Raw genomic sequence first — 13,336 nt, 5'->3', positions numbered from 1 at the left:
AGCAGTGAAGACCCAGCACAGCCTAAAAATAAAGAGAAACCCCTTGTTTATCATGGGGCTGAAGTAGCAGACCAGCCATGGGCTGATGAAGAGCCTTATGTAATATCTCTGAGGATCTCCTCTGAGTCTTGTGTACCCCAAGAGTGAGAGAAAGGATCCAGTGGAGGTACAGAGATCCAATGGACTTGAAAGAACTTGGACATGAAAGGAAGACGTGGAGTGTGTATGTGTTTGTATGTGTTTGCTAGAGGCCGTTTCACACTAGCACCTGCCAGCCCATGACAGTAAACACCTGTTGAAGAGATTTACAGCTCAGCAGATACCAGACACTGAAATAGTTAGTTTTTCTTGGTAGGATTGGTGTAAATTCCCAATTGTGGGTGAGTAATTTGAATAGTTAATTTTGGCAGACACTCTTTTTTTCTTTAATGACTCCTTCTTTAGAACAGGAGTCTTGCAGTCTTCAAGTAAATGGACAGCGTGGTAATACTCAGCTGATTGCAGCACTACCCCACTGTAAGCTCAGTGGATTTAAGAGAATCTAGTGACCATTTCCTGTTGATGGCCCTTCCAACAGCATGAGTCTATTCAATGTTTCCCAACCAACTTAGCCAGCTCCTCCCCAAGAAACCATTGCACAAGCTTTTGTGGAGGCCAGCAGAAGTATCCCTCTCCCGGAGACCTGCTGCTTCGTTAGGACTTGCAGCCCTCAGTAACATCAACCTTCTTATCACTGTAATCTGGGAAAGCACATGTTGTTCTCAACAATCTTGGCAACAGACGTTATGAGAAAATTTTGTGGAAGTTGTCTTTTCCGGTTATAGTTAAACCACCAGGGTCAGTTTCTACTTTGCACTCATGATCCAATGATGAATATAGTTGCAAAGTCTGTAATATCCAGAGGTAAAATGCTCTAAATGCTGAATCATGTGCAACTCAGAAGAGAAGCACTATAGGGGAAGTGGTATAGGGGAGTAATTCTAAGAGGGAGTATTACCAGATTATCTAGTTTCTTGAACCTAGCTCCAAGTTACCAGCTCTGAGGTCCAGAAAGATATTTTACTTCTCTGTTCTTCAGTTTTGTGTTCTAGAAGATAGACGTAAAAGCGCTTTCTCTGGATTTGGGTTTAAATGTCAAGTGGCTACAATGCACAGTGACTGGCTTTTTGTGAGCTCTCAATGAATGTCGGCCACTATTATCATATATATTATTTCTAGCATTTCTGATGGTAGCAGAAAATGTTGATTGCTTAGCTATAGTCACATCCTGCTTCTCTGTCTTCCTTTTAACCTGAGTACTGATTTTGTGTATTTATCTGGGAGCCATGTGCTGATAAATCTTGATTGAAAACCTTCTCACTAATACTTCCCCTCTATTTCTGATGGCACTTCCCTACCTGCTTGAAGGTAGGCACAGCCATATGACTTGTTGTGGCGAAAGAAATGAGAGATGATGCTTGTTACCTCAGTCAATGGCATTCCAGAAAGTTCCATCTGAGAAAAATGGGTACAGAAACCCCTGCCAAAATGTAAGATACATAGCATGCATGAAAAATAAACTTTTCAGTTTCACACCACTGAAGTAACTGGAATGTATTTGTCATCTGTTACCATAGCTTTCCTTGGTTTACCCCAACTAGTATAGACAAGCAGATTCCATAAAACCTATTTCACTCTTAGATAACTGTTTTGTATTGCATACTGAGGTCACTTAAAAAGTTCATTTTTTAAAGAAATCAATGGTTGATGTATTTTCACAATCAACTATTTTTTTGTGTTCAGTTCAGTTCAGTTGCTCAGTTGTGTCCGACTCTTTGTGACCCAGGCCTCCCTGTCCATCTCCTGGGGTTCACTCAAACTCACGTCCATCTAGTCGGTGATGCCATCCAGCCATCTCATCCTCTGTGGTCCCCTTTTCCTCCTGCCCCCAATCCCTCCCAGCATCAGAGTCTTTTCCAATGAGGCAACTCTTCGCATGAGGTGGCCAAAGTACTGGAGTTTCAGCTTTAGCATCATTCCAATGAACACCCAGGGCTGATCTCCTTTAGAATGGACTGGTTGGATCTCCTTGCAGTCCAGGGGACTCTGAAGAGTCTTCTCCAACACCACAGTTCAAAAGCATCAATTCTTCGGTGCTCAGCTTTCTTCACAGTCCAACTCTTGCATCCATACATGACCACTGGAAAAACCATAGCCTTGACTAAACAAACCTTTTTTTGTGTAAATTCCCATAAATTATTAATTCATAGTTGTTTTGTTCATATCATATTTGAACACTGATTTTAGCTTTTGCTTTGAGAGTTTTGTGGCCATTATTTCTAACAAGCTCAGTTTGAGTGTGTCAAAATTTGCAGATATGAATTCCAGTAGGAAGATGTGAATATTCCTTAATATTTTAATCAATAATAAAGGAAGTAGTACATAGAAAGGGAGCAGTACATAAAACAAACTCAGGGACTTGATGGATGGATTCCAAAACTGCCTCTGTCACTAGTGGCTGTGTTACTTGGGATAAGTTTCTTAACTTTCTCTGTTTTACTGCTCTCATCTATTAAAAAAGGGTGGGGGAAGGGTAATATTAGTACCTAACTCATGCTGCTGCTGCTAAGTCGCTTCAGTCGGGTCTGACTCTGTGACCCCATTGACGGCAGCCCACAAGGCACTCCCGTCCCTGGGATTCTCCAGGCAAGAACGCTGAAGTGGGTTGCCATTTCCTTCTCCAATGCATGGAAGTGAAAAGTGAAAGTGAAGTCGCTCAGTCGTGTCTGACTCTTTGCGACCCCATGGACTGCAGCCCACCAGGCACCTCCATCCATGGGATTTTCCAGGCAAGAGTAATGGAGTGGGGTGCCATCGCCTTCTCTGACCTAACTTATAGGCTGTTTTATAATGGCCTATGATAATTCTGTGATTAATTCTATGATAATTAATAGTTCATTTTACTGCATTTTGCTTTATTGCACTTTGCCGATACTACTTCTATTGCAAATGGAAGATTTGTGGCAATTTTGTGTCGATCAAGTTTATCAATACCATTTTTTCAACAGCATTTGCTTACTTCATGTCTCTGTATTACATTTTGCTAATTCTTGCAATATTTCAAATGTTTTCATTATTATATTTGTCATGGTGATCTGTCATCAGTGATCTTTGATGTCACTATTATAATTATCTTTGCATTTTTTAGCATTAAAGTATTTTAAAATTAAGGTATGTACATTTTTTAAGGCATAATGCTACTGCATACTTAATAGATTACAGTATAGTATACACATAACTTTTGCAATATATATATTGGGAAATCAAAAACATTGTGTGACTCACTTTATTGCAATATTCATTTTATTGCAGTGGTCTGGCACTGAACTCAAAATATCCCTGAGGTATGCCTGTATGTCACAGGAGATGTGGGTTCAATCCCTGGGTCAGGACAATCCCTTGGAGGGGAAAATGGCAACCCACTCCAGTATTGTTGACTGAAAAATTCCTTGGGCAGAGGAGCCTGGAAGGCTACAGTCCATGGGATCACAGAGAGCTGGACACGACTGAGCGACTGAGCGCAAAAACATGCCTGTAAACTATGTTTTTGTTAAAGCTTTCAGAGTAGTGGCTGGAACTATATAAAAAAAAGCTATTAAGTATTTTTAAGTGAAAAAAATACAGAGACTTAAGACTGTTAACTTAAATTTTTTATTATTTATTTGTATAAAGTACAATTGTTACTTCCTCTGCTTTTGTAGCTATTGTTGTTCAGTTGCTCAGTCGTGTCTGACTCTGCGACCCCATGGACTGCAACACACCAGGCTTCCCTGTCCTTCACCATCTCCCAGAGTTTGCTCAAAACTCATGTCCATTGAGTCAGTGATGCCATCCAACCATCTCATCCTCTGTCGTCCCCTTCTCCTCCTGCCTTCAGTCTTTCGCAGAATCAGGGTCTTTTCCAATGAGTCAGCTCTTCACATCAGGTGGCCAAAGTATTGGAGTTTCAGCTTCAGCATCAGTCCTTCCAATGAATATTTAGGATTGACTGGTTTGATCTTCTTGCAGTCCAAGGGACTCTCCAGAGTCTTCTTCAACACCACCATTTGAAAGCATCAATTCTTCGGTGCTCAGCCTTTTTTATGGTCCAAATCTCACATCCATACATGACTATTGCTCCTTGTAGCTATAAGTTCTGTTAATAAATTTAGTCAGTTTTTAACCTATAAAAGGGCTTCCCAAGTTTCTCAGTGATAAATAATCTGCCTGCCAATGCAGAAGATGCCAGAGAGGTGATATCAATCCCTCTATCAGGAAGATCCTCTGGAAGAGGGAATGGCAACCCACTCCAGTACAATGCTGGGAAAATCCCATGGACAGAAGAGCCTGGTGGGCTACAGTGCATGGAGTTGTAAAGGGTCAGACACCACTAAGCAACTGAGCACACAACCTGTAAAAATTGTATTGTGTATAAAATATATTGATTTCTAGTAGTAATATTTATTATAAATTATTTAAAATGTTGTACATAAATTTTAGCTTAATTGTGAGAAAGCTGATAATTTCCCACAAATGGTTTAGTATTATTCTATGTCTCTGGTTGCTGTGCTTAGTCTCAGTCATGTCTGACTCTTTGTGACCCCGTGGACGGCAGCCTGCCAGACTTCTGTGTCCATGGGGATCCTCCAGGAAATAATACTGGAGTGCGTTGCCCTCCTCCAGGGGATCTTCCCAACCGAGGGATTGAACCCAGGTCTCCTGAATTGCAGGCAGGTTCTTTACCATCTGAGCCACCAGGGAAGCCTGTGTCCAGGATTGCCTTACTGTAAATAAATATAACTTTCTGTATACTTTAAATCAATTTGCAGCCTGTGTCCTTTTGAAACACAAAATAAGCAGCGAGTCAGAATGTCAGATCAAATAGCACTGGGATCAAAAAGGCAGGCTAGAAAGAGGTAGAATCAAAATTTCCTTTCTCCCCTGTATATGTATACATCTTCTGCACATTCATTCAATCATTATTTAGTTGTCCAACAGATGGTCATTCAGTGTCTCTCTGCTATATGCCAGCCATTATTCTAAGCATTGGAGATAAACAGCAATGAACAAAAGACAAAGCCTTTGTCTCAGGGAGCTTCATTTTTTTTACCATTTAAAATTTTATTATTGGTGTATAATTTCTTTACAATGTTATGTTATTTTCTGCTGTACAACAAAGTGAATCAGCTATATGTGTACATATACATACCCTCTTGAGCCTCCTTCTCACCCCAACTGGCATTCTACTTAGGTCATCACAGAGGACTGAGCTGGGTAGCTTTTATTTTGAATGGTGGGGAAATAAAAGCAAAAAATACATATTTAGTCAGCAATTAAGTGATCTGAAGAAAAGTAAAGCAGAATAGCAAAGATGGGCAAAGTCTGGGTGTGAAGCTGGGAAAGGCAGGAGAGCAAGCCAATCATTAAATAGAAGAAGAATGCTTCAGGTGGAGGGACAACTCCAAAATCCTGACATGGGAGGCTACTTGGTTCATTTAAGGTAGACCAGAGACATATAGGACCTAGTAAGGCATTTATGTAGTATGGGAAGATAATGGATGTTTTCAAGTGGGGGAATGACATTATCTGAGTGAATGGGCTAGGAGCTAGACTGCCTCCATTGAATTTTGCTTCCCTGAGGTTAGCGGTGATGTTGGGCAAGTTAAATTTTTTTTTTTCTGTGTTTGTTTTCTTTACTGTAAAATGGGATGACCACGGCACATGTAGCATGAGATTAGAATGAAGATCAAAGTAATTTATATCTTTAAAGTACATTGAATAGTTCCTGGTACATACTAAGTGCTATGGAAATGTTTACTACATTAGTGATATTTTGAAAACTATCACTCTGACTGTAATGTAAATAATTTATTGTGTGTATGACTATTACATGGAAGACACTCTGTGGCTGATATTCAACTCCAGTGATTTTAAAATATGGATTGCATCTGATTCTGAAGTATCAAAGACATAATTAAGGAAACAAGGAATACTGGAAAAAATAATGAAATTGGAACTGAAAGACCTAAACTCTCGATGTTACTTTTTAATTGAGGTTCTAATTTATCCAAAGTCATGTAGTTGGCCTATGATTGGTGTGGAGAAATTAACAAGATGGCACCAGTCAGGTTTTCTCGCCCTATGTTCTGTAAACAATAACTGCACAGTTATGTAACTGCTGAGATGACTTGTAGCACTGTGCATGCATGTCACGGGCTACTGTGAGTGGTATGCCTGTATGAGCTTCACCATGGAAGCCCTGGCTGCTGCTGCACTGAGGTTATGTTATGGCTCCATTATGGTTATGTTGTGGCTGCTGCTATGGCTGCTGTGTCAGCTAGGAGAGAGAATGTGTTATGGCTGCCGTGCCAGCCAGGAGAGAATAAACATGTCTGCAGTTCCTACAGTTCCACGAGTTTCCTTCCAGCCTTTTAGCTCCAGCCTTTCTTACCCTGGGTTCAGCAAACAGTGTGAACAGCAAGACAGTTGGCATCACTGATAGGATCAGCAATACAGTTGGCTTCTGTGGTTTTCATATTTAGAACTTTGGATAATATAAGATCTTTTTTTTTTTTTTTCGGTAAATGATTTGAAATGGAGCAAAGAGCAATGTCTTTGCTTTTTTCTTTGTTGAGGAATATTGTGGCAGTGGACATGATGAGGTGGAGTGCCATAATTACATCCAGGTGGATAGGGGAAATCTGGGGAGATGTGTGGCCTGGTGGCCTGCTTCCTTGGCAAGGCATCTAGGGTATCTATACATTTAAACTCCAGAATTACACATCCTGATTCAGAGCCAAAATGCAGGATTAGCAAAGGGAGATTTCTAGATATACAAAACTGAGGTAAAGTTTTCTGGCTCCTCATGGTGTACCCTGGCATGCAAGGGATTCAGAGGGAATGAGAATATAAGAGAATTCTCATTATATGTGTGGGTGGGTGGGTGTAACCTTGTATAACTATTCTTTGAGGCCAGAAAAGAAATTTAATATGTTTAATTGATTTTTTTCTCTTGATATGTAGCAGTGTATGACTTGAGAACAAGATCAAATCAGTTACAGAACAAAGTGAGTCTCCTTTTATTTGCATATGTCCTTGTAAAAGTTTGCAGGCCCTCTCCAATTACTGTTGTTGTTCAGTCACTAAGTCCTGTCCGACTCTTTGCAACCCCATGAACTGCAGCGTGCCAGGCTTTCCAGTCCTTCACTATTTCCTGGAGTTTGCTCAAACTCATGTCCATGGAGTTGGTGATGCCACCCAATCACTTCATCCTCTGTCGTCCCCTTCTCCTCTTGCTCTCAGTCTTTCCCAGCATCGGGGTCTTTTCCGTTGAGTCGGCACTTTGAATCAGGTGGACAAAATATTGGAGCTTCAGCTTCAGCATCAGTCCTTCCAGTGAATATTCAGGGTTGATTTCCTTTAGGATTGACTGACTTGATCTTGCAGTCCAAGGGACTTTCCAGAGTCTTCTCTAGCACCACAATTTGAAAACACCAGTTCTTTGGAGCTTAGCCTTCTTTATGGTCCAACTCTCACATCCGTATATGACTACTGGAAAAACCATGGCTTTGACTAGATGGACCTTTGTCAGCAAAGTAATGTCTCAGCTTTTTAATATGCTGTCTATGTTTGTCATACCTTTTCTCCCCAAAAGCAAGCATCTTTTAATTTCCTGGCTGCAGTCACCATCCATAGTGATTTTGGAGCCCCCCAAAAAGAAATCTGTCTCTGTTTCCACCTTTTCCCGATCTACTTGTCATGAAGTGATATAGCTACTTTAAAGTCTTTCTTGTTCTAATAGTTACTATACAGCTATGTTTTCTTGTTTGTTTTTGTGAAAGGGAGCTAGATATTAGTTTATTTGCAAATCTCTAAAAATGCTTTAAATAACTCCATGCTGCTGCTGCTACTGCTGCTAAGTCGCTTCAGTCGTGTCCAACTCTGTGCGACCCCATAGATGGCAGCATGGGGCTCCCCCGTCCCTGGGATTCTCCAGGCAAGAGTACTGGAGTGGGTTGCCATTTCCTTCTCCAATGCATGAAAGTGAAAAGTGAAAGTGAAGTCGCTCAGTCGTGTCCGACTCTGTGCGACCCCATGGACCGCAGCCTACCAGGCTCCCTGCCCATGGGATTTTCCAGGCAAGAGTACTGGAGTGGGTTGCCATTGCCTTCTCCGAAATAACTCCATAGAGTGATATAAATAACATATTTAAAAAGTCATATATCTAGAGTTAGAGCTACATTATTATCCATCTACTTACCTACCTGTCTATATTTTTTCCCAAGCATTTTACTTATAATTCTTCCAAAATGTATCTATCTTAGAAACTATTGACTCCTAGGATTTTGGAGTCATTCAACTTTTTGAAAATCTGATAAAAGCTAAGGACCCTGTTTCTAGAACATACTCACCAAATCATGCATACATTTTTAGTGATCCTCTGAACTGCAGTTACATACACATTTACCCTACTAGTTGATACCCTACTAGCAACCACAAAAAAATTTTTAATTCCCTGTTGGTTTGTATACATTTTGACAGTACTTTAGCTGACTCATATTTCTGTTTTGCTACAACTTTAAGTCTCAGGGATATATTTTTCAATAATGTTGAGGAATGTTAATTTTTTCAAGGAGGTCATTGGGTCCCTTTGCTTGACACTTTATCACCCTTTATTCTACTTGCCAATTCAGATGTCTGCCTCCTCTCCTTTAAATCATAAACCTCTCAAGGCCAGAGGCAGTGTCTGGTTTTAAGAGAGTTCTCTAGCTCTGAAGATTATGCCTGGCCTTATACTCCAGTCCTTCCTGAATGAGCAAATCAGCAAAGTACTATTCTCATTAAACACTCAAAAAAGCTGAACTTGTGTGAAGTACAGTAATTTGCCCAAAGTCATATAGCTAATAGGTGGCATAGTTAATATGACACCCAAAGACTGCTTACTCCCTGTCTAAGGATTTTTCCAATTCTTTACTTGCCAGGGATAAAAAGATGAACTGCAGAGTAAGTTACTGCCATTGTGTGACTCCTTATCAAAATTAAGGTCTCAGCAGCTTGGGGCTGACCATAAGGATGGCATATAACTGTGCAGAGTCCCTTAATATATGTTCGAAAGGGGAAAGGCAAAGGAAGCTTGAGATCAAGAGGGGCTTTTAGAGAGTAAGATAATACATGTGTTAGGAAACTGTCATATTCCTCAAAACAGTGACACAGCTAGGATATATAGAATATTGAATCAAAAAGGAGTTTGATCTCCTTAAAAATTAAAAGTATTTAAGAATGTGAGATACTTAAGTGTTTTACTCTTTAATTATTTTAAACATCTCGGACATCATATTCCAAGTCCAGTTAACTGGTTGACTAGCTGACCCCAGTTAAATTCTCCTATTGTCTCATGTCTTTCACCCACACCCGACTTCCAGTTTCTAGAGGAGATCTCTTTAATGACTTTTGTTCATGATGTGTTTGTGTTTCTATAATTTTTGTGAAGTCATGAACATGTTATTCCTTGTTTTATAAATGAGAATTTTGAATGTGAATACAGAAGATGAACTTTATTGATGCCTTAGTCTTTATTAGCTTAATCAACTTAATTGACACAAATGGTCTCTTTGTGCTGAGTGGCACGGAAGACCCAAAATACCTTGTTTAACAGTGGAAACAACCCTTTAAGTCACTGGTTGTTTTTCTTAATTTAATTCCATCTAAATTTCTATAAGATAGGCTTCTTGAAATTTACCACTTTCCTTAAAATAGAAAACAAGCCAATAGAGGATGTTTCTCAGAAAAGCCAGCCACTAATGTAAGCAATCTTGGTTTGTACATATTACTGTAAATTTACTTCAAAGAGTGATCTCATACTTAGCATGAACAACTTCTAAATGGAAAAGGTTGAAGGAATGCTGTGCAAAGAATAAATATTAGAGGAATTTCAATCATTTCCTGTTTTGGAGATACACAGATAAGCAGGAAAGTTGTGCTTTTGTTGACTTTGGTTAAAAGTTTGATTTCATCTCTTCCTTTCCCTGTTTAGCTTAATTTCATAATCTTTAGGTAATCATCTGTTGACAGTGAACATTCACCTCCCCAAAGTAACAGCAATAGTTGTGAAATAACTCTTTACATATGAGCATGTTTCTAGAATAGAATCAGACTTAATTTGTTTTAGGATTGGACTTAGCAATACATGGTGTGAACTTTTGTGGGCACAAAAATGTAGTAAAATTTCTCATTGAGAAGCCCATCTCACACAAGTGAGATGCCTGAAATTGCCATCACTGATTTTTTAAGTAGTTTCCACTTCTTACTAATAGATATGGAGATCTGTGAAGTGCTGCATACATACACATTAAAAAAAATACATATTTATTTATCTATGGCTGTGTTGAGTCTCATTTGGGTCATCATTTCTTGCAGCACGTGGTTCCAGCACACAGGACAATAAATTAAGGTAAATTTAAAATGCTAAGAAAAATAACCTTATAAACATAATTGTTAAGACACCTACAGGATAAAATTAAGTCTTATCCAACACTTAAAGTCGTATCTAGGTTCTGTAGTTGGTCTAAAATATAGCATTTTTTTGTTATTTAGAAGGGCAAAATATTAGACCATTGGTTCCCATTAGCTCAATAGCAAAATTGCTTTGTAAGATTAGCTGGCCAATGCAAGGGCACTGACAGAAAAAGAACATGGAACATACAAGTTTAGTTATCTTTTTCTCTGTTGCAGTCCCAGAGAAGCTGGAGGAGAAAGAGTATCTGTGACAGTCTAGATTTTGTCAGAGAGGAGATTAGCTCAGAGAGGGGATTAATGGCTGGGATGAGGAGCCTAGAGTGGAAATTTCAAGAGGGGAGCATGCATGTGTGCTAAGTCGCTTCATTTGTGTTCGACTCTTTGTGAACCTATGGACTGTAGCCTGCCAGGTTCCTCTGTCCTTGGGATTCTCCAGGCAGGAATACCAGAATGGGTCACCATGCTCTTCTCCAGGGGATCTTCCTGACCCAGGGATCCAACCCTAGTCTCTTATGTCTCTTGCATTGGCAGGTGGGTTCTTTACCACTTGCATCACTTGGGAACTTGTTCTCAGGTGGAAAGAGTGGAAATTTCAAGAGGAAAGCAGGCAATGTCAGTCAGCATTGTGGCCTTCTTTAACATGTGCTGAGCTCCAAGCTATAGAGAAGGTACACCTCAAAGGAACAAATGAGACTTGAATATATTACCAGGAGTCACTAGAACTGTGTGAAGCCACAGCAACATCACTGCCACTTTCTCTTTGTTTGCCAGGCAGGTATAAAAGGCACTGAAAAGAGCAATTTGAACAAAAATAAAAAGGAGGGATGGTGATGGACTGAGAAAAAGAGGGCTTTCCAGATAGATGAGAGAGGACACTTAAAAGTGGGGTCTTTGTAATAGTCAAAGGGAGTACTGAAAATGTGTGAAGCACTTCTGTAAGTGTTTTTCTCATGAAATCCTTAAGATAAACCATATGAGACAGATCGTATTTTTATTTCCATGTTATAGAAGAAAACATTGACAATTAAAGATACTAAGTAACTTTTCCAGGGTCTTTAATGTTTTTAGACTTATAAAGCTAGCTTGACAAAGCTGGCAAGTAGCAGAGCTAGGATTAAAATATAATGAAGAGCAAGGCAATTTGCACTAAAATTTCAAAGGAGGAACATAACTTAAAAGGGAGTTTAAAAAATATTTGTAGCCCTGGAGGGTAGAAGAGGTACAGATAGGAATGAAAGGGAAATTAGACAAAAAAGTAGATTTCAGTGCATCATAAGGAAAGGTTTTCTAAAATTTGAATTAATTCTAGGAAAAGGAGTCTTTGTGAAGCTGAGCTTCCTGTTATAATACTAGACATGTTAAAGTGAGCATTCGATGGCCATATGTTAGAGAAGCTGTAGAGGAATTTCAGATATGAGTGGGGATGGCAGACTAGGTGAACTTCACTCCTTGTGATTGAAAATTATCACCCTTGAGAGCTCCTAAATGCCAGAGTTCATACGCATTTTGGGGCCTAGAAAGTAAGAGTTTAAAATCAAGTCTAATCCTGATTTTCCTGAGAGAAAAAACAAAAAGGGCAAATGCATTCTCAAGTTGATAAACAGAAATTTAGTTTATCAATGCAAGTGAACCTTTTCTTCACCCTAAAACATCTATTTCTGCTTTATTGACTATGCCAAAGCCTTTGACTGTGTGGATCACAACAAATTGTGGAAAAATTCTTAAAGAGATGGGAATACCAGACCACCTGACCGGACTCTTGAGAAATCTGTATTCAGGCCAAGAAGCAACAGTTAGAACTGGACATGGAACAACAGACTGGTTGCAAATTGGGAAAGGAGTACGTCAAGGCTATATACTGTCACCCTGCTTATTTAATTTATATGCAGAGTACATCATGAGAAATGCTGGGCTAGATGAAGCACAAGCTGGAATCAAGATTGCTGGGAGAAATATCAATAACTTCAGATATGCAGGTGACTCCGTTCTTATGACAGAAACCGAAGAAGAACTAAAGAGCCTCTTGATGACAGTGAAAGAGGAGAGTGAAAAGCTGGCTTAAAATTCAACATTCAGAAAGCTAAGATCATGGCATCTGGTCCCATCACTTCATGGGAAATAGATGGGGAACCAATGGAAACAGTGAGAGACTTTATATTTTTGGGCTCCAAAATCACTGCAGATGGTGACTGCAGCCATGAAATTAAAAGACGCTTGCTCCTTGGAAGAAAAGTTATGACCAACCTAGACAGCATATTAAAAAGCAGAGACATTATTTTGCCAACAAAGGTCCATCTAGTCAAAGCTATGGTTTTTCCAGTAGTCATGTATGGATGTGAGATTTGGTCTATAAAAAAAGCTGAATGCCGAAGAATTGATGCTTTTGAGCTGTGGTGTTGGAGAAGACTCTTGATAGTCCCTTGGACTGAAAGGAGATCCAACCAGTCCATCCTAAAGGAAATCAGTCTTGAATATTCATTGGAAGGACTGATGCTGAAGCTGAAGCTCCAATACTTTGGCCACCTGATGTGATAAACTGACTCATTTGAAAAGACCCTGATGCTGGGAATGATTGAAGGCAGGAGGAGAAGGGGACGACAGAGGATGAGATGGTTGAATGGCATCACCGACTAGATGGACATGAGTTTGAGTAAGCTCTGGGAGTTGGCGATGGACAGGGAAGCCTGGTGTGCTGCAGTCCACGGGTCGCAAAGATTCAGACATGACTGAACTGAATCTCAGAGGGCAATTGAATGCGAAGTGTCTTAATCAATGAAAGAAGTATGGAATAACAGGGATTTTT

Source organism: Bubalus kerabau, chromosome 8 (genome assembly GCF_029407905.1).
Source record: "Bubalus kerabau isolate K-KA32 ecotype Philippines breed swamp buffalo chromosome 8, PCC_UOA_SB_1v2, whole genome shotgun sequence".
Lineage (NCBI taxonomy): Eukaryota > Metazoa > Chordata > Mammalia > Artiodactyla > Bovidae > Bubalus > Bubalus kerabau.
This window is presented reverse-complemented; position numbering follows the sequence as displayed.